The sequence below is a fragment of the Diceros bicornis genome, chromosome 17 (genome assembly GCF_020826845.1).
Source record: "Diceros bicornis minor isolate mBicDic1 chromosome 17, mDicBic1.mat.cur, whole genome shotgun sequence".
NCBI lineage: Eukaryota > Metazoa > Chordata > Mammalia > Perissodactyla > Rhinocerotidae > Diceros > Diceros bicornis.
This window is the reverse complement of record NC_080756.1, coordinates 20,957,311-20,980,620: the sequence shown is the minus strand read 5'-3', so window position 1 is coordinate 20,980,620 and position 23,310 is coordinate 20,957,311. Positions and strand designations below refer to the sequence as shown.

At 39.7% G+C, this 23,310-nt stretch overlaps 1 pseudogene; it reads left to right on the top strand.

The window, feature by feature from the left end:
* The first annotated feature begins 11,038 nt into the window (after nt 1-11,038).
* Nucleotides 11,039-12,043, top strand: LOC131415535 (olfactory receptor 11A1-like; annotated as a pseudogene).
* The last annotated feature ends 11,267 nt before the right edge of the window (nt 12,044-23,310 follow it).

Genomic DNA, 23,310 nt, shown 5'->3' with positions numbered 1-23,310 from the left:
GTATTTTGTATACACCTAATCATGTCATCTGCAAATAAAGATAGTAGTGTACTCAGAGTTTTTCTGAAGACTAGGTGTTGAATTTTTCAAATGTTTTTCCTGCATTTATGATTTTTCTCCCCTGTTCTTTAATGTGGTAAATAACTTTGATTTTTTTAATATTAAACCAATCTTGCATTTCTGAAATAAACCACACTTGGTCATGATATACGAGCATATTTATATATTGCTGGAATTAATTTGCTAAAATTTTGTAAAAGATTTTTGTGTCTGTGTTCATGAGGTATACTAATCTGTGGCTTTCTTTTTTTTATTTATTTTATTGAGGTCATATCAGCTTATAACACTGTAAATTTCAGTTGTACATTATTATATATCAGTTTCTATATAGACTGCATCATGTTCATCACCAATAGTCTAGCTTTTATCCATCACCATACATACGTGCCCCTTTACCCTCACCCCCTGCCCCACCAGGAACCACTAATCTGTTCTCCTTATCCATGTGTTCATTTATCTTCCACATATGAATGAAATCATACAGTGTTTGTCTTTCTCTGTCTAGCTTATTTTGCTTAGCATAATACCTTCAAGGTCCATCCGTGTTGTCACAAATGGCACAATTTTGCCTGACTTTCTTTTTCTATAATGACTTTGTTAGGTCTTGATATTAGGATTATTCTGGTCCCACAAAACAAGTTAAGAAATGTTACCTCCTCCTCTAATTTCTGAGAGAGTTTCTGAAGAATTCACCTGTGAAGCTATCTGGGTCTAGAGTTTTCATACTGGGAAGGTTTTAAATTATGAATTTAATTTATTTTGTAGTTATAGGGCTATTCAGTTTTTTGTTAATTCTTGTGTCAGTTTTATCAATTGGTATCTTTCAAATAATTTGTCCATTTCATTTAAATTGTCAAATTTATTGGCATAAGATTGTTCATAACATTGTCTTTTTAATCTATTAATATCTATAGGGTCTGTAGCGATGTCTCCTCTTTCGTTTCTGATATTGATAATTTGTACTTAATCTGGATTTTTTTAATCAACCTAGCTGAAGATTTATCAATTTTATTAATTTTTTCAAAGAACTAATTTTTGTTTTATTGATTTTTGTCTATTGTTGGTTTCTTTTGTATTTTTGTAGATTTCCACTCTTATCTCTATTTCCTTTGTTCTATTTCTTTGAGTTTACCTTGCTCTTCTTTATCTAGCTTCTTAAATTGGAAGCCTAGATTATTGATTTAAAATTTTTATCTTTTCCAATATAAGCATTTAAAGATACAAAACTCCTTCTAAGCACTGCTTTAGCTGCATCACATAAATTTTGAAATTATTATTATCATTTAACTCAAAATATTTTCTCATTTCCCCTGTAATTTCTTCCTTTACCCTTGGGTTATTTAACAGTATGTTGCCAGTGACTATAGTTAATAATACTGTATTGTATATTTGAAAGTTACTAAGAGAGTAGATCTTAAAAGTTCTCATCACAGGAAAAAACTTTGCAACTATGTGTGGTAATGGATGTTAAATAGTCTTATTGTAGTGATCATTTCACAACATATACAAATATTGAGTCATTATGTTATACACCTGAAACTAATATAATGTTATATGTCAATTATATGTCAATTAAAAATATATATTGACTAAATTCCAAATATTTGAAGATTTTCTAGATACTTTATTGCTATTGATCCAATTTACTCCCCTTGTGGTCAGAGAAAATACCTCTTTTTATATTATGTATCCACTAACATAGATTTATAATTACTTTTTATGCTTTTGTGTTTTAAATTCTATACCAGATTTTAAAGTGATTTATGCACCTACTTTACAACAGTACAGGATTCTATATTTGTCTGTATATTTACCTTTACCAGAGAGTTTTATACCTTCATACAGTTTTGTACTGCTGTTTATCATCTTTTTGTTTCAACTTGAAGGGCTTTCTTCAGTATCTCTTGTAAGGCAGGTCTAGTGGTGATGAACGCCTTCAGTTTTTGTTTGGGGAAGTATTAATTTCTCCTTAATTTTTGAAGGACAGTTTTGCTGAATATAGTATTCTTGGTTGGCAGTGGTTTTTTCTTTCACACATTGAACGTATCATCCCACTCCCTCTATCCTGTAAGGTTTCTGCTGAGAAATTGGCTGATAATCTAACAGGAGCTCCCTTGTACATGACAAGTCACTTTTCTCTTGCTGCTTTCAAGATTCTCTTGTTGTCTGTGACTTTTGACAGTTTGATTATGATGCATCTTAATGTAGGTCCCTTTAGATTGATCCTAATTAAAGTTCTTTGAGTTTCTTGAAATTATATGTCCATTTATCTCCTCATATTTGGGAAGTTTTCAGCCATTATTTCTTCAAACAGGCTCTCTGTCCCTCTCTCTCTTTCTCCTCCTTCTGTGACTCCTATAATGTATATGCTGTTCCTCATGAGGATGTCCCATAAGTCCCTTAGGCTATCTTCATTTTTCTTCTTTTTTTTCTTTTAGCTCCTTTGCCTCAGTAATTTCAAAATTTCTATCTTTAAATTTGCTGATTCTTTCTTCTGCCTGGTCAAGTCTGATGTTGAGTCCTGTCAGTGTATTTTTCAATTCAATTATTGTGTTATTCAGTTTCAGAATTTCTGTTTGGTTCTTCTTCATAATTTCTCTCTTTGGTGATATTCTTATTTTGTTCATGCATTCTCATTTTGTTCATTTCTTGATTTCATTTAGTTGTCCATCTGTGTTCTCTTTTAATTCGTTAAGCACCCTTATAATGGTTATTTTGAATTCTCTGTCTGGTAATTCACATTTTGCCATTTCTTTAGGGTTGGTTTCTGGAGGTTTAAATTGTTCTCTTGAATAGGCCGTGTTTTCCTGTTTCTTTTTATGTTGTGTTATTTTCTATTTCGACTTCCGTATTTGAAAACTCAGCTGTCTCTCCCAGTCTCTGGTTTCATATAGGGAGGACTATCTCCAATCAGCCTAGCTAGAGAATCTGGAGAATGATCAAGCCTTTTCTGGGGATGCAGCCTCTCTGGGTTTGCACAGGTAATCTCCTAATTAAATAGGTTTGCCTGTTTCCACTCAAGATCTCCTTGTGTCTGTCTGCAATCCTTACAGCCTCTATGGCGCTGTAGAAAGTTGCAGTACTAGAGTTCCACCTAGTGTCTGTCTGTGGTACTTCAAACTCTGGTGCTAGACCAAGCCACATTGATTGCCTTTGTTTTCTATGGCCCCCAATATGAAATCTCATTCCTGTCAGTGCTTAGATTCAGGCAAGACAGAAAACAGTCTCTTGGCAGCACTCCAAAAAGTCAGAATAATGGATATACCTTCCACTCTTTTCCTTCCCAAGGAAGAAGTCAGGAGTTGGGGGTTTCCTCCCCATCATGCCACGTGGAGAGGAAGGGCTCAAGTGAGTGAATGTAAGAATTTGCCTGCTGGGCTTCAGTGGGGTTGCCTCATGCTTGAACCTTATGTCAATAATTTTTTTTTTTTACACAAAATAGCCTTCAGCACTTTCAGGCCAAAAATATAAATATTTTTTTTCTGTTTACCCATGTTTGGGGTCTACTGGCCTCAAAAGGTTAGACATAACAGTTTGTACCCACTTTCAGGAATACATATAAAGGATATAAGCTTTCAAATCTGAGATGCCCACTTTCATAAAACCACAAATGGCTTATTCCTACAAACATCCACCATTCCTCCTCTAATATAAGAAGTGGGGCAATGGAAGATACATTTCTTCATAACCATTTGGAGAGCAGGTTGGTGCCACTGTCCTCAGACTCAGGGTAGCTCTGTCTGCAGCTAGGATGGAAGAAGCTGTAGGCTAGCCTCATGGAGTCACCAGCAGGAGAGTTGAGGCAGGAGATTTTACCCAGCCACTGAACCTGGGAGTAGCAGAGTCTTCCGTCCCACTGGGACCTGCCAAGTTTTAATATAGTACTGGATTTTCCCTATGTTGTTTCAGATTTGTCATTTTACTGAGTGGTGAAGACAGCAGCCACTTAGTACCTGAAGCAGAAGAAAAAACATGAATTCCCAACATCTAACAGGAAGACCCCCATCCAGGAATCTCTTAACTGATTTCTGATTTTTCACAAAGGCAATTAGTTCATATAGTGTTGTTAAATCCTTGTTTCTGCGGGGGAAGGAGGGTCTGGGGGCTCCTATTCTGCCATTTTGCTGATGTGCTCTATTGTCTCATTTTTCTCTGCCCAATGGTCACATTTCTCTGCTTGTTTGCATTTAGACTAATTGTTTTATTAGATACTGGACACTATGAATATTCTGTTGCTGAGTGATAGAATTCTCATGTCTTCCTTTGAATGGTTTTGGCTTTGTACAGGTAGACCATTAAGACACTTGAGGCTCAGTTTAATCGTTTCAAGCCTTGTTTTTAAGCTTTATTAGAGCGGGTCTAGATTAGCCTTTATTCTTGGGCTACTTTAATCCTATTCCTAAGGTGTGGCCTTTCTAAGGTATCTACTGAATGCTCCCAGTTTTCAATGAGATTTCTCCAGTCTGGTTGATTGGAAATCAAATATCTCCCACTGTGTATGAATTCCAGTAGTTACTCAATTTACAGCTCCTAGTAATTATTCAGCTAAAGTCTGTGAGGATCCATAAACTGGTTTCTAGAATTCTTTCTCTGCACACCTCCCTCCTCTTCTGCCCCAATTCAAACAGTCTCTGTGGCGCCCGACTCTGATCTCTGTCTCTTCAAATCAGCAAGACAATCCCGCTCTGCCTCTGCTAGGTCCCAAATCTCGAAAGCGTGTCAAGGCAGTGAGCTGAGGTGGTGGTAGGGCTCGCTTCAATTGTTTCCCTTCCCTCAGGGATTACAGTCCTGTGCTGTATGTTTTCCAGTAGCTAAAAACAGATATTTCTTATTTTTTTTCCATTATGTAGTTGTTTACATTAGGAGAGCTAATCTGGTGCCCGTTACTCCTTCATAGGCGGAAGCTGAAGACGCTTACCCTCATTTTTAACTTTCTAAAACCTTTGCTACTCATTAAATTCTAGTACATATTCCACTTTCTCCACTAACTTCCCATACTCCCTCCTCTGTAATCTCAATAAATTCTGTAGCTCTTTTGTGGCAGTTGTCACATTTCATATTATACCATGGTTATTTGCGAGAAGATGCTATGTCTTGACCATCCGATAATACCTAACATGTTGTGGGGTTCAAAATATATATTTGTTGAATAAATGAGATACCCCAAAATATATTACCTTCTTATAAGTGGAAATACATAAGAAAAGGATAAATGACCCTCCCACTTTGTAGAAGGTTGGAATATATATGGTCTACGGTCCCTCCCGACTCAAAGCTTCACTGAAAAAATGGTTAGGCAAATTGTGCTATATCTACATAATAAATATTACATGATTATTTTAAATGGAGGGATATATAAAGTGCTTACAATAAAATGTTACGTTAAATACGGGGTTAAAATTGTATAGTATATGATAATTACAACTATGTAAAAAATGCGTATAAAAACTTGAAGGAAATATATTTTTAAATAACGGAGTTATTTTAATGCATATTTGCTGTTCATATGTTTTTATTACCATGATCCAAAATTAGTCTTGAAAGACAATTGGCCTGGCTATCTAATTACCTTCATAAAGGATGACATAGAATGATCAGTTATTCCAAAAGCCAAACTTTGTTTTTATTAAATGTCCCCCTACGTCTTACTGAATTAAACTAACAACCTTATTGAGAATATTAGTTCATGTAGTTATCTGCAAGCACATTTTGCAATCCTGCAGGGCTCACCAGGAAGTTTACTGCTCATAGTGTGGTATTGTAAGAGTGCTTTACTGAGATTTTGTCTGTTAATGACTGAGGCCATTGTTTGATAACATCCACTTTATATTTTTTCCGGGATGAAATCTTGACAATCAATAGGAGCCAAGTTAGGGTGCATTTTATGTATATCTGTACATCTGTGTGTCTGTTCCACAATGCTTATAATTAGGAGATAGCAAGTAGATGAAGATAGTTTTTATGAACCAACTTAATCATGTTTCCAGGCCAACTCATCACAGTTTTCTTCTTTTTCTTAATATCTTCTATTTACCTTTCTTTCTCCAAAGGCAAAATTGTGGAATGTCAGATTTGAATTCTGACTCTACCACTCACTAACTATAAGATCCTGGACAATGTACTTGACCTCTCTGTGCTATAGTTGCCTGATACATGTAATTGTAGATAATGATAATAACTACCTCCTATGATTCTTGTGAGGCTTCAATGAGACAATTTTGTAAAACTCTTATAAAAGAACCTAGCACTCAGGGACTATTCGATAAATGGTCTCTTTTAGTGTTGTTATTTGCTTTCTGGTTTTACGCATCCTCCTCTTTATATTCTCTCTATTCATTCTTGATGCTTATATCAGTGATCTGGGATGAGGGATACAAGAAGCTAGTCCTATGAAGGTGAATTTTTCCCCAGGCAGATTTCTGCATTTAGGAAAGCTGGCTCTGGATGAAGGGGGTGTCTCATCAGGGTACTATGGCCCCATCACCAAGGCATGAGCAACTCAAAGTAGTAACTAGATAACTAACCATATTTTCTTTTGTTCACTGCTCTATACCTAGACTCTAGAACAGTACCTGACAGGTCGTAAATACTCAATAAATATTTCTTGAATTAAGTAATGTCATGACACATTTTTATACAAAAACATAATCTAATACCTAGAAAACAACATATAGATCCTTATTTTCCACTTTAAACTCACAGATAACACTTCAGAAAAAGAGCTGAAACTAAAGCAAACTTCTAAGCACAAGTCAAATATTTTTACTACTATTATCATAAATCCTAAATCAATAAATACTGGCTTTCCTTTCTACCTAGAAAAGGCTCTTATTCTTCTCTTTCTCACCTGGCACCTCCCGCAGTCTCTTTACATATCCCAAGACCTAGGCGGCCATATTTTATTCTCAGCTACTCCCTCAAAGAAAATATACTAATTACTTCCTTGCAGGTCACCTTTTCCTCATCCAAGTCTTTCCACTCTGCCGTTCACCTGTGAAGGTAAGACATTTGTCCAATTTCTTCCAGGAAGGGCCATCCTAGTCTGTTCCTAGGAAAACCCAACCCCTGCCAGGACCCTGTGCTGTCCTCCTCCTGACCTAGATCTGCTCTCTGCTTTCACGTGGAAGGAACTCAGTGCTATATTTCTGCATCAGGGTTCCTTCTTCGCGTTTGTCATTCAGCTGCATTTTACTATCTGCCTCCATTATCTTTCAGGGGACTGATCTGGTTTTATGTTAATCTGTGATGTTAAACTGTCAAACTAAACAAAACAAATTATCCACAGAATTATATGGTAGTTTCCTCCTGCCTCCTCCCTGATAAAAGATTAAAGCAGGACCCCAGGTCCTAACCCATACCAGAGTAGAAAACTGCTGATTTAGCCCTTAGAGGTCGTACTCTAGATAATTCATCCCAATGCTGCAAGGACGAATCACAGCATACTCACATTTCATTGTGGGGTTCACTCTGAGCATCAGATATTTGTTGAATAACTTAATATTTGCTTTATGAATTATAAGGTATTAGATAAATGTTGGTTTTTAATTGTGGCTGTTCTGATGTCTTTCCAGTCTTTCCCTATCTCATAAGGAAGAGGTCGTTAGATTTGAGTGAAAGACTTGGATATGAACCCTGGTGGACCAGAACATTCCCCTGGAACAAAAACATAGATGCAGCTGCTCCAATTGAATCCAAGCTACACTTCCTCCCCAGGGAGGCTCTTCTTCAACCCCCACAAGGGAAGGAGGCTGCCCTGCTCTAGAAAAGGCAGTAGTGTCCACAGCAGCACATATAGAATAGGGACAAGAGTCTTCTGTGGGTACCCTGGGGTGGGGAGAAGCCAATAACATGGAGCCTCCACAGGAGAGAAGCAGAAAGTCCACAGAGCTGTCAGCTAGCAGAAGAATCTAGTCCAGGGGAAGACAACCAGGAGGGAAGGAGTTGACTCCAAGCCCAAAGCAGGTCAGGTCCCCTCTCCACTGAATCTGAGTATCTAGAGTTCAACTGGGCTGATATTACTCCGCCCACAGAGAGGACCACCTCTGACCCAACCCAAACAAATTCAGAAGAGAGCTTGCCATATTTTTTAAATGTCTTGTGTTTGTTCCAGGAGGTTCCAACGAATGGGGCCCATATTTGCCAACAAACTTCCGGAAGTTCTAGGAAGAAACTTCATTTCCCCTACTAGGATCCCATTCAGTGAGCTTCACTTTATCTTCTTTTTTTTCTTTTTTTTTTTTTTTTTGTGAGGAAGATCAGCCCTGAGCTAACATCTGCCAATCCTCCTCTTTTTTTGCCGAGGAAGACTGGCCCTGGGCTAACATCCGTGCCCATCTTCCTCTACTTTATATGGAACGTCACCACAGCATGGCTTGACAAGCGGTGCATCGGTGCATGCCCGGGATCCGAACCAGCGAACCCCGGGCCGCCGCAGCGGAGTGCACGCACTTAACCACTTGCACCACCGGGCCGGCCCCTCACCTTATCTTCATACCCCAAAAATCATGCTGTAAATAATAATAGTTAGCCCCCATAAGAATCACCTCTATGAAACCAGCACACGTAGGTGGGTATGGGTTTTCCACCACCACCACCCCCTTGGTCCTTGTTCTGCCTTCTGAGCTCCTATGGGCTAACTATAATCCCTCTTCTTCATAAGAATCTCTCCAATATTTGAAAACAGCTACCATATTCTTCCATTAGTTCTGTCTTTTCCAGATTAAACATTTCCACATTCTTCATAGGTTCCTCATACTTCACGGTTCCCAAGTCCTAATTCATGATAGTCAACAAAAATCTCAAATCATTTGCATATAAATGGCTACTAAGTCAGGTCTTACCCTTCTGGTACTTTTTCAACTGATTGTTAAAGTCTACATGCAGATTTTACGTGTGCCCCCTGTTAAATTTCATCTTATTCTTAGTCTAGCATTTCAAAAGACAAGATTATTTTGAATTATAATTCTGTCACCTGTAATATTGGTTTTCCCTCTTTGTTTCATATCATTTGAAGTTTGATGAGCCATGCATATTTGCCATGTCTATCAAAGTCACCGTTAAAATAGGTGAAGAAGACAAGATCTACAAAACCTTCTCCCTTTCACTAGACATCTTTCTCCAGACTTTCGGAGAGTCAATAATGAATAATTTGGGTGTATAGTAGCCAAACTGATAGTATTATCTTTAAGCTCCCAGTCATCATCTTTTTATGAAGCTTTACTGAAATTAGTATGCCCTTTTTCTACTCCTCCCTCCTGATCTACTAAATTATTAATACCACCAATAAAGGACATTATGCGAGATTTCACATTATCATTAGCATTTTATCGCTCCTGATGATGTCTCTTTATGAGACTTTTAAGTGTTCTATAAAACATCTATTTAAGAATTTTATCAGGGACCAAGGTCAAATTCACGGATTAGCAAGAGCAATAGCAACTTTCTGATCATAAGCATTGATTCAGAGTCCAGACTTGAGAAGTTTTGGGTCAGTTGACTGGTTGGTTTGGTTAGTTTTACTAGTTTCTTCTGCACTCTCAATTCAAGTCTCTCCCTGGCTCTTTAAGAAGTCACTAGTATATAGAAGACAAAAAAATGTTCAAATACTTGTGAAAGCATTATCTTTGCTCTATGTGTGTACCTCTCATGTGACTCAAAGTATGTCTGCATGATATAAGCCCAAAACCAGAGAGAAGGTAGGACCAGGGAAGGAACACAGAAATCCTGTGTTCTTGCTGCCGTCTGTGAATACATAATATCATCTTTCTTAACTTCAAAAATGAGAAAACTCTATATCATATTGGGCTTTCTGATTTCTTCCTCCCACCATACACACACATACATACTTACACACATACACCCTCTCTGACTTCCATCTCCAACCTTGATCATGGTTCCATCTCAAATTCTGAGTGACAGTATTCCAATATTCCCTCCATTAGGGGAGGACCTAGAGATTCCTTCTCTATTTAGTGACCATTTAAATGCCTCTTGGCCTAGCCCACGCATTAATTGTCAGATGCTGCAATTTTTCCATGGCAATTGATTATTGGAAAATTATTGTAACTAATTCACTTATTTATTCATTCATTCCACAAATACTTATCAAGGTCTTCCTGTGTGCTTGGTGTTAGGTACTGCAATAACAGTACTGCAATAACTAAGAGAAGGAATCCTTTACCAGTGTAGAATTTTCTAAAGAACCCACAGTTAGGTGAGATAAGTTGAGCATTTGACCTGTATAGAGAATATAGGGCAGGAGAACCAAGACAAAGAAAGTATCCCAGATTCTGATAAACTGATTAGAGACTGGGCAAAGTTTGAAAATGGCTTTACCAACAGCCACCAGGCCACTTGCCCAAGGAGAAAGAATGGCTTCCCAGGGAGTGGATCTGAGTTAATTCAGATCTTTCTATATTGCATCTATCATAGAGTAAATGATATAGGATTGCTTATCAGGATTTCCAAATCTCACTTTCTTGGAAAAGGAAAATAGTCTGAGATGAGTGGCTGTCTCAAGGATGTGCATGACTCAGAGTAAGACCACCGCCCTACAAGGTTATGGACACTCCACCCACCCCCTAGAAGAGTTTACCAGGTGTGGTTCTCCTATTGATGTTCAGCCAGGATTGTCAGGTAAATAGCTCACTGCTGATTGGAAAAGCCCTATGCTGTTCTCTGATTCTGATATTTCTGTCACTCAGAAAGGATTTGGGAAAGCACTGTAGGATAGTAGTCTATGCAGGAACTTTGGAGTCAAGCAAATCTGGGTTCAAATCATGACTCCACAATAATGACCTTGAATAATGGGCTTAAACTCACAGGGTCTTAGTTTCTCTTCTGTAAACAGGAGACAATAAGGCCTGTCTCCAATGCTTGCTGTGATGAATAAATGAATAAACCAAGCATGATGTGCAGTCATAATAGGATCTTGGTTAATATTAGTTACATTCCTCTCTTCTCTTGGGCCCAGATCTAGATGAGGAAGCAGTCCAGTGGTGACAGCAAGAACCAGACCACCTGGCTGATCCTAGTGGGCTTCGGGGAGCTGCAACACCTGGGCTTCCTCCCCTTCATCCTCTTTCTGGCCATCTATGTGGTAACAGTCAGAGGCAACGCCCTCATCGTGCTGGCTGTGGCCTCCAGTCGGACTCTCCACACACCCATGTACTTCTTCCTCTGCCACCTCTCCCTGCTGGAGATTGGTTATACCTCCAACATCATGCCTCAGCTGTTGCGGAGCTTCCTGGAAGGAAGGGAAGCCATTTCGTTGGTCAGCTGTCTAGTCCAGTTCTATATATTTGCCTCGCTGGCTGCAGCTGAGTGCCTCCTGCTCTCGGCCATGTCCTACGACCGTTACTTGGCCATCTGCCGCCCCCTTCACTACCCTGCCTTGATGAGCACCTGGTTGTGTGGCTGCCTGCCTGCTGGAGCCTGATTCAGCAGCTTCTCCTTCTCTGCCTTTGCTCTAGCCCTGGCAGCCCCTCTGCCCCTCTGCCCTGGCAGCAGAGAGATTGACCACTACTTCTCTGACTTTGCTCCAGTTGTAGGGCTGTTCTGCGGTGATGTGGGGGTCATGTGGGGACCTGGAGTGAACATCTCAGGCTTCCTGACACTGACCCCCTTCCTATTGATTGTGGCATCCTATGCCTTCATCCTGAGGACTGTGCTGCAAATACCTTCATGCCATGGGAGGCAGAAAGCCTTCTCTACCTGTTCCTCCCACCTCAGCATGGTCGGGGTGTTTTATGGCACCCTCATTGTAGTCTATGTAGCCCCAACAGACCACATGCCCCCTTTGCTCCAAAAAGCCTTCTCTGTCCTCTACACTGTGTTCACCCCTATGGGAAACCCCATCATCTACAGCCTTAAGAACCAAGAGGTAAAGAGGGCCCTTCATAGGCTCTGGGGACTGCTCATCACAGGACATACCCCATTGAAGGAGATAGGACAGCTATTGACTTCTTTCTGGATTCCAGATTAGCCCCTTCCTCAAAGTCTAAAGGACTAGAGAGCATTGCGATGAAAAGATGGAGACTGTGGGATTGAAACTTCATGTCTAGGGCCGGCCCCGTGGCTTAGCGGTTAAGTGCGTGCGCTCTGCTGCTGGCGGCCCGGGTTAGGATCCCAGGCGCGCACCGACACACCGCTTCTCTGGCCATGCTGAGGCCGCGTCCCACATACAGCAACTAGAAGAATGTGCAGCTATGACATACAACTATCTACTGGGGCTTTGGGGGGAAAAAATAAATAAATAAAATCTTTAAAAAAAAAAAAAAAAGAAACTTCATGTCTAACAAAATGAGATAACTTCATTTTTCCAGTTGGAATGGGGTAGGGATCAAAACACATCCGGTACAGAGCCTAAATACTATAGACACTCCATAAATATTAGTTGAAAAAAATTAATTAATTAATTAGTACAGAAAAAAATGCAAGAGGGAACAGAGCATAACACCAAGTGGGGAACTTTTGCAGATTATTAATCCAAGGTGGCAAGGACTGAGGTTGGCAGATAGGGAAAGGCGAGTTAGGGAGATGGTAATACTATTAAGAATTAAGGTAAGATCTTATGACATGCTTCCAACGAAAGCTCAGATATAAAGAAAAAAACTCTAGAGCCTAAAGATTGTAGAGTAGCGACGTAGGTAGTGATGGGATAAGAGCCACTTCCACTGCATACAGACAGTGCTCCTCCTTGGGAAAGGAAGGGTCAGTCAGAGGTGAGGAAGGAGATCTCTGCACTGAGGCCTGTAGCCCAAGAGCCCAATTAGGCCACTGCTCTGGGAATTCCCATTAGTCCTCCTATTGCTGATGTTGGACCAATAGGTAGTAGGGGAAAGGAAGGAGGCAATTAAATAAGAAAATAAAAAAATAAATTAAATCCAATGAGAGGATTCTGAAATTTTGCCTCTATCAGAGAATCTTTAAAGGCTTTTAAAAATGACACAAAAACATTTCTAATTTTTTTTAATATATCAACATGTTTCCCAAGATATGATATGTAGACTACTATATCAGAATGATCTGGAGTCGTTGCTTACAATGCAGATTTCTAGGCTCCTCGCCAGACCTACAAAATCAGAATCTTTAGAAATGGGGCCCAGGGATCAGCATTTAACAAACGCCACAATTGATTCTCAGTGTAGGGAGAGGGCATGGTTTCCAGGGTTGAAAGGGATGCTAGTAGGAAAACAGAGCAAGAAAAAAGAAAATATAGTTACTCATGGATGTAAACAGATGCAACCCTGAGTGGTGGGAATAATATAGTCGTATAAAAATGGCCAGTGAGAGGATCTGAAGGAAAGCAGAAAATCTGCAATAGACAACTGTCCTGTCTGGGTGGAGTGGGAACACAGAGCAAGAAAAAAAGAAGAGAAAATTTCCCTGTCCGGAATGTTGCTGGGGAAATGGGTAGGACCTAGGCTGCATCTGAGTTTTTAAAAAGTCTCTGGGATGTTTCTTCTTTGCATTAAAGTCAAAAATGAAATCTTGTGCTGTGTGTGACAGTGTCCTGGAGAGAGGACCAGGATGGAGTGAACAGGGAGCACATCAGTTTCCCCGAACAAAGAGCCCAGTGCCCTCCTCAGGATGCAGGACTCACACCAGGCCCAGAAGAGTTTGTTTACTCTTTGTATGAGGGGCACTGAGAACACAGTCTAGAGATAGGTAGGGAACATCCAGGAGGCGCTGGAAGTATGGGTCCCAATCCCTGTACAAAGCATGTGGCTGCCTTTATGGTACTATTTCAAGGGTTTTGAGAAAGCTCCAAGACCTTCCCCTCACTCCCACCACCTGACCCCCATAAGCAGTTCTCTGCCTACTCCTAAAGCCAGAAATTTCAATTTAAAGTGTCATTGTTTTAATCATTGGTCAAATGTACATGGTACTGTGATGTAGAGGAAAGAAGCAGACTTATCTGTGTTTTGATCCCAGCTCTGCCACATGCTAGCTTAGGAAAATGACTTAACCTCTTTGAGTCTCAAATTCCTCATCTGTAATATGAAAGGAATAATAATAATAATAATAATACATAAATACATGCATATTTCACAGGATTTTTGTGAAAATTAAATGAAAGACATATAATAAATCCCTCTATCTCTGTGCTTTGATTGGCCCATGACATATTTTAATAAATATTAGCTCTCCCCTCACCCTACCTCTCCCAAAAGAAAGTCGGGAGACACACTCGCCCTTTGGTCACAACACCACTGAGGGCCAATCTTTCTTTGAGTAGAACCCTGATTGCGTATAAACACAAGCACATCTGCTCTTTCCTGTTACCTGGCATAAAAGGACTGAGACAACACTGGGAGGATGACAGACCATAAGAAAACTGGACCTAAATAGAGGAGAAATCCTGGGGGAAAGAGTCAGAGAAGAAAAGTAAAAAGGAGGAATGGGAAGGGAAGGAGGAGGAAGGGGGACAGGGAACAGAAAAATGGAAAGAGAAGAGGAAGCAGCGGGATAATGGAAGAGAAAAGAAAAAAACAAATGGAAGAGATGAGAAAGGAAAGTAGTAGGAGAAGAAAAGGAGAAGAGAAGGATTTAGGAAACCTTTCCCAGATTCCTCCACTTGGACCACATGTTTGTTTTCCTAATGAAAAGGAAACAGATGGATTTTTAAGGGATTGCATAAAAATTTTAAGTTATTAATAGGACTTCTGTTCAATATTGCATTGTAAGTCCATGCGTTGCGATATCCTATATACAGAAAGCACGTAGCAATAATTGGAAACATGCAAAAAGAGAACATTAAAAAGGCATATAATGGTTCAAAAGCAAGATAAATATCTCCATGCACCATAACTGTAAGAAAACTATTAATAAAAGCTGTGAGTAGGGCTGAAGCTGAGGGCCTGCTGGATGCCAGGTTTAAGCAGGTAGAGACTGAGTTCAGCTCCTGCAGGTTAACAGAGACTAAAATCTCTCCATCTGCAGCAGAAACTAGAGCCAGAATCACTCTAGAAATGAGGGGCTGGAAACAGGGCCTCTTTTTCATTAAAAATAAATGAAAAAACTGCTGCCTGCCTCTGTCTGAGGCAAAAGTTTATACAGAGCACCTCCAGGGAGGAAAGAGAGCACATAGCTTGTGTGTTCTCTCCCACTCAAAATGAGTCTGAGATCCAACTTTATAAAATACTTGAAAAAAAAACTTAACTCTACAAAAGGTGGCCAAAAAATCAACAGTTGGAAGAGAAATTAAGCTAGAAAATATTAAAAGTATGCTTTAAAGAAATGCTTTAAAGTAAATGTTTAAGATCCTCAAAAAGACAGTGAATGTGGGACCAGCCTGGTAGCAGAGCGGTTAAGTTCTCTTGTTCCACTTTGGCAGTCGGGGTTCGCCGGCTTGGATCCTGGACGTGGACATACTCACTGCTCATCAAGCCATGCTGAGGCAGCGTCCCACATAGAAGAGCTACAACTCTACAACTAGGATACACAACTATGTACTGGGGCTTTGGGGAGGAAAAAAAAAAAAGAGGAAGATTGGCAACAGATGTTAGCACAGTGCCAATCTTCCTCAAAGAAAAATTTAAAAAAACAAAACAAAAAACAACAACAACAAAAGACAGTGAATGAATTATTTACATATAACACAGAGGAGAAAATCATGAAACATATAGGCAGAATTAAAACAAGCCCAGATAGACATGTAAAAGAACAAATTTGAAAATTGGAAGTGAAAAACCTAATCATTGAAATATTTAAAGACTCAACAGGTAGAATAAACTCTAGATTTAACAGAGGTGAAAAGAGAATTAGTGAATTACAAGATAATGTTGAATATTTCTCCCAAAATATAGCACAGAGAGGCAAAGAGATAAAATATCAAAGAGCAGTACAAAGACCTGAAGTTTAAATGGAGAAGCTCCAACATTTGCTGATAGGAGTTCCAGAAAAACAGAATGGGGAAACTGAGGAGAAGAAAAACTTGAACAGATAGTGAGTGAGAATTCTCCAGAACTGAAAAGAGATATAAATTCTCATTAAAATATATTCAAGATATCAAACAAAATAAATAAAATGTAAATCCACACTTGGACACACCAGAGTGAAATTGTAAAATATTATGGATAAACAATAAGGCACATACAATTATGTTCAGTGCAGTATTTTTTGAATAACAAAAATTGGAAACAATCTAAATATTCATCAACAGAAGAATGAATACAAAATAGATGGAAATACAATGAAATACTGTAGAGTAGTTAATGTGAATGAGAGCAAGTATCAACATGAATAAACCTCAAAAACAAGTTGAATAAAAAATGCAAGGTGCAGAATGATATGCACAGTGTTGGTCATTTGTTTACATTTTAAAACCACACAAAACAATACATACATTGTTTGAGGGTACATACTTGTATAATGAACACATGAAAACCTACATAAAAATAATACACACAGGGGGCCAGCCCAGTGGCGCAAGCGGTTAAGTGCACGTCCTCCGTTGCGGAAGCACGGGATTCGCCGGTTCGGACCCCGGGCGCACACCGACGCACCGCTTGTTAAGCCATGCTGTGGTGGCATCCCATATAAAGTGGAGGAAAATGGGCACGGATGTTAGCCCAGGGCCAATCTTCCTCAGCAAAATAATTAATTAAAATAAAAATAATACACACAAATCCAGAATCCTTACTATCTCTGTAATAATAGCCTCAAGTACAGGCTATTTATTTTCCCAAACTCAGATATATCTGGATCTAGAAGTAACCAATCTCACTCTTGGCATGTTGAGACCATCAACAACCCCACCTTCTTTTAAAGTCTCCTATTTCTTTGAGGTTTGTGTATTTTTACCACATGCCTACTCCCTTCGGTTACTCTCCTTCATTCCTTGAGAACACTGGCACTTGTTTCATAGGATTTCTATCCATCCCAAGACCTATTCCTATTCTGAGTAATTCAAACATCCAAGAGTGTCTTATCCAACACCTAGCCTCCTCAACCCAATAAGCATCTCCTCCACTCCACTTCAGTCGCCCATCCCCATGGCCCCATCCTGGGTCTTGCCATCATCCAGAACTGCTTCACCTCTGAAACCATAAATCACTTTTCTCACCAACCTCTTGTTCTTTCAGGTCACTTGCTCAATTGCTTCCAATACTACTGTTTCAATTCCACTGAGACATTCAGTCCACTAATAGTCACTTCTACTGTATTTCTATGTATTAGCCTCCTTCTGCCTTCACTTCTCTCCTTATCCAGATAAAATTCTATAGTCCAAAATGTAAATCACTTTTGCCAATATCTTCCATTATGTTGCCTTATTATCTTTCTGTCCACTTGCCTGGAAAAAACCTAACCCCAAATACACGTTCTCATAGGTGCCTTTAGAGTAAAGGTCAACCTCCTTAACATGACTTGGCCCCTGCCTGCCTCTGGACAAATGCAGATGTATTTCTTGCCACTCAAAATCTCATACCTATGCTCCAGCCATAATGATTATCTTTTATTTCCTTGAACATACCCAACTCTCACGCCTTTTCACCTGCATTTTTCTCTACCTGTAACAATTTCCTGTGAACTATGCCTAGCACTTGAGTAAAAAGTGGGCAATCAAGATTTGTTGAATTAATTCAATCAGTGAAAGCATGAGTAGATGGATAGCTGGACCAATTACCCTTAGTAAATAGTATTATAAATAAGCTACGCCTAGTATTCATTCCTTCACATCTCCAAGTTAACATCATATAATGCCATTTAACATGTACAGGCTTGCCAGCTATTTCAAGAAGACCTACAGAGGCTCCCTTCTAGCATTACCACTATTACTTTTGTGCATCTTTTTAGAAAGTATTTATCTAGTTATAATTCTTCTTTCACAATGTCCATCCATCTATCTGAAACCAAGACCTTGTGCTCCAATAATAATAGTCAACTGTTTCTAAGTATATATATCATCTCATTTGTGCTTCACAACAAACTGTGAGGCAGACATTATTGACACCATCTTATAGTTGAATAAAACTAGGCTCAGAAAGGTAAATTTAAGGCCATTAAGATAATAAGGAGTGAATCCAATACTCAAAAACTCCAACCTTTTTTATCTCAAAGTCTATGTTCTTTTCATGATTAGTATTGCCATTCTTGGTCAAAAATAAAAGAAAGGATGAGGAGAAAAGGGAAAGTATATGAACACAGACATTATTTTTATGAGTGAATGATGACAGTAGAAGAAACCAGATTTGTAGAGAATAAAGGAACAGAGAAGGTTGGGAGCAAACAGAGAGCCAGAGAAAGATGACTGAGCAAGGATGAATTTAAGGTAAGGAATGCATCCCAGCAAGCCAGACAGTGGGTTTCAGCACCAAGGACAGCGCACACTCCAGCCCTGTTGGGGGATTAATGAGCAGAGAGCTTTATCTTCTGTGTTTGTGTTGGGAGAGTGTGAAAAGAGGTGGGGACATCTCCTTTAACCTCTAAAGGGAGTAGACAACAGAGAAGAGGAAGAGACTTGGCATTTTGACACTGCCCAAAAGAAGAGGATGTAAAGGCAGATCTTTGACCTGGCCATGGATACCAGCAACCTTTCCCAACCTGACTTCTTTTTCCTCTCCCCTGGGTTACCTGCTCTCTATCCCTTGGGATTCCATGTGAATCCTTTTTTCTTGGCTCAACCTCAGCAAGCTTTTGTTTTGGATAAGTGTTGAGGTTTTTATCCGGAACAAATCATCCCCCCAGGAAGTAAGGGAGCTCACAAGAGACAGAAGACCCTATGATCAGCATATGCCCATGTCTGCACTACATGGCCTTCTCAGGACCTACTGGTAAAACTCCTCACACCATCCTCCCACCAGCAGCTCAAGATTCCCTGCAGCATTTCCAACACAGCCATCGAGTTTCCTACCAAGACAGAATAATCATTGTTCTAGAAAGTAGAGTTTGTGACTGATACATTATCCCCCAAAAAGGTACAGACCTGGAGGTTGTGCCAAGTCATAATCCCTGCACATGAGACAAATCACAAAATCAGAGTACCCTAGTTGTAAGTCCAAAGAGGACTTAGAGAAGAGAGAGCTATGAATCAGAGACAGGGCAAGGTATAGAAACTAGACCCAAAGATTGTGAGAAGTTAGACTCCTTAAGCTATGATCGGCACCAAAATTCTACCATGAAGAAGGAGGCACTTCAAACAGGTAGTAGCTGGATAACTATGCAACTTCTCTATGGGACAGGCACTAGATTTCCCCTGAAAGTGTTTTCATTCTAATCCTTTCTCCCCACCTCCTGACTTGAAGCCCTAGACTTTGAGATGGAATGGAAACTCAGACTGTGATCATGCCTCTTAAATGTGAGAATAACCTCATCATATCTCTGGAAGGTTAATTAGCTGGTGCTATGGGCTGTTTTCTGTTTTCCAAAAATTCATATGCTGAAACCCTAATCTCCAATGTGATAGTATTTGGAGATGGGCACCTTTGGGAAGTAATTAGGTCATGGGGGTGGAGACCTCATGATGGGATTAGTGTCCTTATAAGAAGAGACACTCTCTCTCTCTCTCTCTCTCTCTCTCTTCCTTCCTCCCTCCCTCTCTCCCTTCCTCTCTCTCTCCACCACATGACACAGAGAGAAGGTGGCCATTTGCAAACCAGAAAGAGAGCCCTCAGAAGGAAGTGAATTGGCTGGAACCTTGATCTTGGACTTCCCAACCTCTAGAACAATGAGAAATAAATTTCTGTTGTTTAAGCCACCCAGTGTATGGTATCTTGTTATAGCAGCCCAAACTAAGACAGCTGGTGTACAGGAGTGATGGGCCTCAGGTATTCCTGAGAAAATTAAAACATTCTATGAGATAATCCTCTAGGATGGTCTGACCACTGTGAAACTTTTCTCTGGAACATGGGTGGGAAGGTACAAAAGAGGGAATAATAATAGCTTATATTTGCTACATGCTTACTATGTACAGGCACTGTTCTCAGTGCTTTGTATTAACTCATTTAATCTTCACAATAACCCTGTAAAGTAGGTATAATTGTTATCTCCATTTTACAAATAATACAACTGAAACATAAAGAGATAGAGTGACTTCCTCAAGGTCACACATTAACAAGTGTCAGAGCCGGGATTTTGACCCAGAGGTCTGGCTCCAGAGTCTATGCTCTCCATCATTGCACTCCAGCTGGTTGCAACCAACAGAGTAACTCCCAGAGTAGTAAATCTCACCCTATGAGACCCAAGGCCCTATTTTAAATTCAAAAATTTTATAATTTCCCCTTTATTATTCTGAAGTGAAATTCATAGATAATATAACCTAGTGCCACACATAATTTCATGAAAATCAACATAATGCACCAAATGTCAAATAAGAGAGAAATAAAAGAGAAATAATTAATTATAAAATAATATTTATTTTAATAAAAATGCTTGGATACAACCACACCAGAAGACATAATATAATAGTTGGATGTTAGAATCTCAAACACAGAACCATTGTGAGTATAGCAGCTGCAAACACAGATGAATACAGACGTGTCACATTGGCAACTCAAGCATCATGATCAGCACTGCCATCAAAGATAGGATTTCCTGAAATGATAAATAACCTTGTTAAAGCTCCAAACAAAACAAAGTACAATTTCCTCTTGGTTTACACAACAGTTGTATTCCTAGAAAATTCAGTATATATTAATTCCATGAAAAAAAATGCTTTTTGTTTGTATGTGAAACAGACTTAGGTTTAATTAATTCTTTTTTTTTTTTTTTTGTGAGGAAGATCAGCCCTGAGCTAACATCCATGCTAATCCTCCTTTTTTGGTTGAGGAAGACCAGCTCTGAGCTAACATCTATTGCCAATCCTCCTCCTTTTTTTTTTCCCCAAAGCCCCAGTAGATAGTTGTATGTCATAGCTGCACATCTTTCTAGTTGCTGTATGTGGGACACGGACTCAGCATGGCCGGAGAAGCGGTGCGTCGGTGCACGCCCGGGACGGAACCGTGCCGCCAGTAGCTGAGCACACGCACTAAACCACTAAGCCATGGGGCCGGCCCAGGCTTAATTAATTCTTAATAGGTTTTATATCTACATGAATGTCCACCAAGACATTTTTTAAAAGTCAAGCAGGACACGAAAAATTCTTCATAATATAGTATTGTCCTGCACGTTGATGGATAGCTAGACCCCACTCCCTAGGTAGTAATAGCTCCCTCTAATCATTGTGACAACCAAAAATGCCTCTACACATTCCAAAATTGCCCCCTGGGAGTCGTATCACCACCTTGTGAATCACAGCCCTAAAGTCTATAACTTCCAGACCTCAAACAGTGACAGTAGACTTCAGTCCTCCAGGGAGAGGCTGATGTTCTCTCCTGGGGACAGGCGCAACTTTAAACCTCTTGACCCACCAAGAGGTAAAGGACACCATTGAGAAGCTGTGGTGGGAATCCAGGGGACCTAGTTTAGATGGGCCTCCATTTGGCACTTCAAAGAGAAAAGTTTCCAAGGACTCTTAGGTTCCAGAAACTAATACCTTCTCCAAAGAGGAGAGGCACCAGGGGGACTTCAGGAAATTAACTGAGGGTCACCTTCTGTCAAAGAACTACAGGTGGCCTTCAAATGAAAGGAAAGAAGATCCAGGGCAGAATTGAACACAACTCACTAATGCCAGAAACGTACATCAAATGCTTTGAGCCATTGGCTACATATTAGAAAGACTCAAACAACATTTACTACTCAAAATTAGCTGGTCACTGTCCATTTGGGTGAGAACTCTATGGAAAAAATTCAGCCTTGAATCTGGGGAGAAAGAACTGTATTGGGAAATTTTCATACAGACAAACCTCAAATCACATCCCTGCCTAGCAGTCTACCAGAAAAACCCAAAGACAGAAAACAAATAACTGGGTTATAACCAGCCTTCCTGGTTTCTCCAAATGAATAGTCCAGATTTAAGAAACGTGCTCTGCTGAGGCCTATGGATTTACATATTTTGGATTTTCTGGGACAGTCTCAATTTGATATGGTTTAGTTCTTGTCAATAATGATGATTTGTTAAATGTACAACCAAATATAATTCCATTTTTTAAAATTTACAAGGCTTTACATATAAATAAATACAGAAATAAGAAAATAAAATTTTGTCAGACCAAAAGTTCTGGTTTGGAGCTTAGAAAATGTAGTCTCTATACCTACAGGGCACTAGACCTGGGGCCATGAGGGCTCTGTCCTCTCTAAGTGCACATTATTACTATTGAAGAGCTTGGTCTTAATTTCAACTTACACATTAGAAGAAACATGAGCTGGCTCCTAGGATCCTGATCTCACACATAACAGGGCTATTAATAGTCCTAGAAGCTCCTCTTTCCAGGACCACTCCCATTTCCTCATCTTCAGTCCAATTCATTAACATTTCCAGGACATTCCCATTCACAGCAATTACTACTTTGGGTCCCGAGGTAAAGACAGAGGACTGACTGACCCTCAGAATTTTGGAATATTTTACTGATATATTATTCCTGCCAGAATTATGGAACTCTGCTGGGACCAGCCAAAAGCTAGATTCAGAGAAGGATCCTCTGCCAGAGATTTTATAAAGACATCTTGACATATCAAAAACCCTTCCAATATTCCCTTTACCATAACTACCAAATTCTTATAATTTATCTATTCAATAAATTTTTGGCCATTTAATATTATTATTTATGACTCTAGCTCTTCACAAGAATATAAGAGTATAAGCATCCTGGGGGTAGGGATTTTTGTCTGCTTTATTCATTGCTGTATCTCTGGTTCCTGGGAGAGTGCCTGGCACATAATAATCAAAAGTGTGACTGGGATGTATACACTGAAAAGCATTATGCCAATATTAACTTCTAATTATGATGAGTTAAGAGAGATTCTGGTTTGCCCTGGGGAAACATAGATACTTCTCCTTCTTCCCCAGTCTCTCCCTAGACATTTTCTGATGCTGCCCCATCTAACCAAGGATTCATGCATACAGCATCTCCATTCTATCCTCAGGCTCTACGTGTCCTCCCACCTTCCCTGAAGTCCATACTGGTTGGGCCAGTTCAGGGGATGAGGCCAGAGCAACTCTCCCACCCCCTGACACACAGGTGTCTGCACTAAGGTTATTGACTCAAAACTATCATTGTGCTCTGAGATGTAAGATGCAGTCCAGCCCTGGAATGCCATTATTAACAGTACCTGATGCAAAGATTAACTACATTCTGATCTTCTCTCTCCTTTGCTGCCTTCTTGAAGCCTATGAAGCCAAAATCTATAATAAACATGACCTGGCCAGAG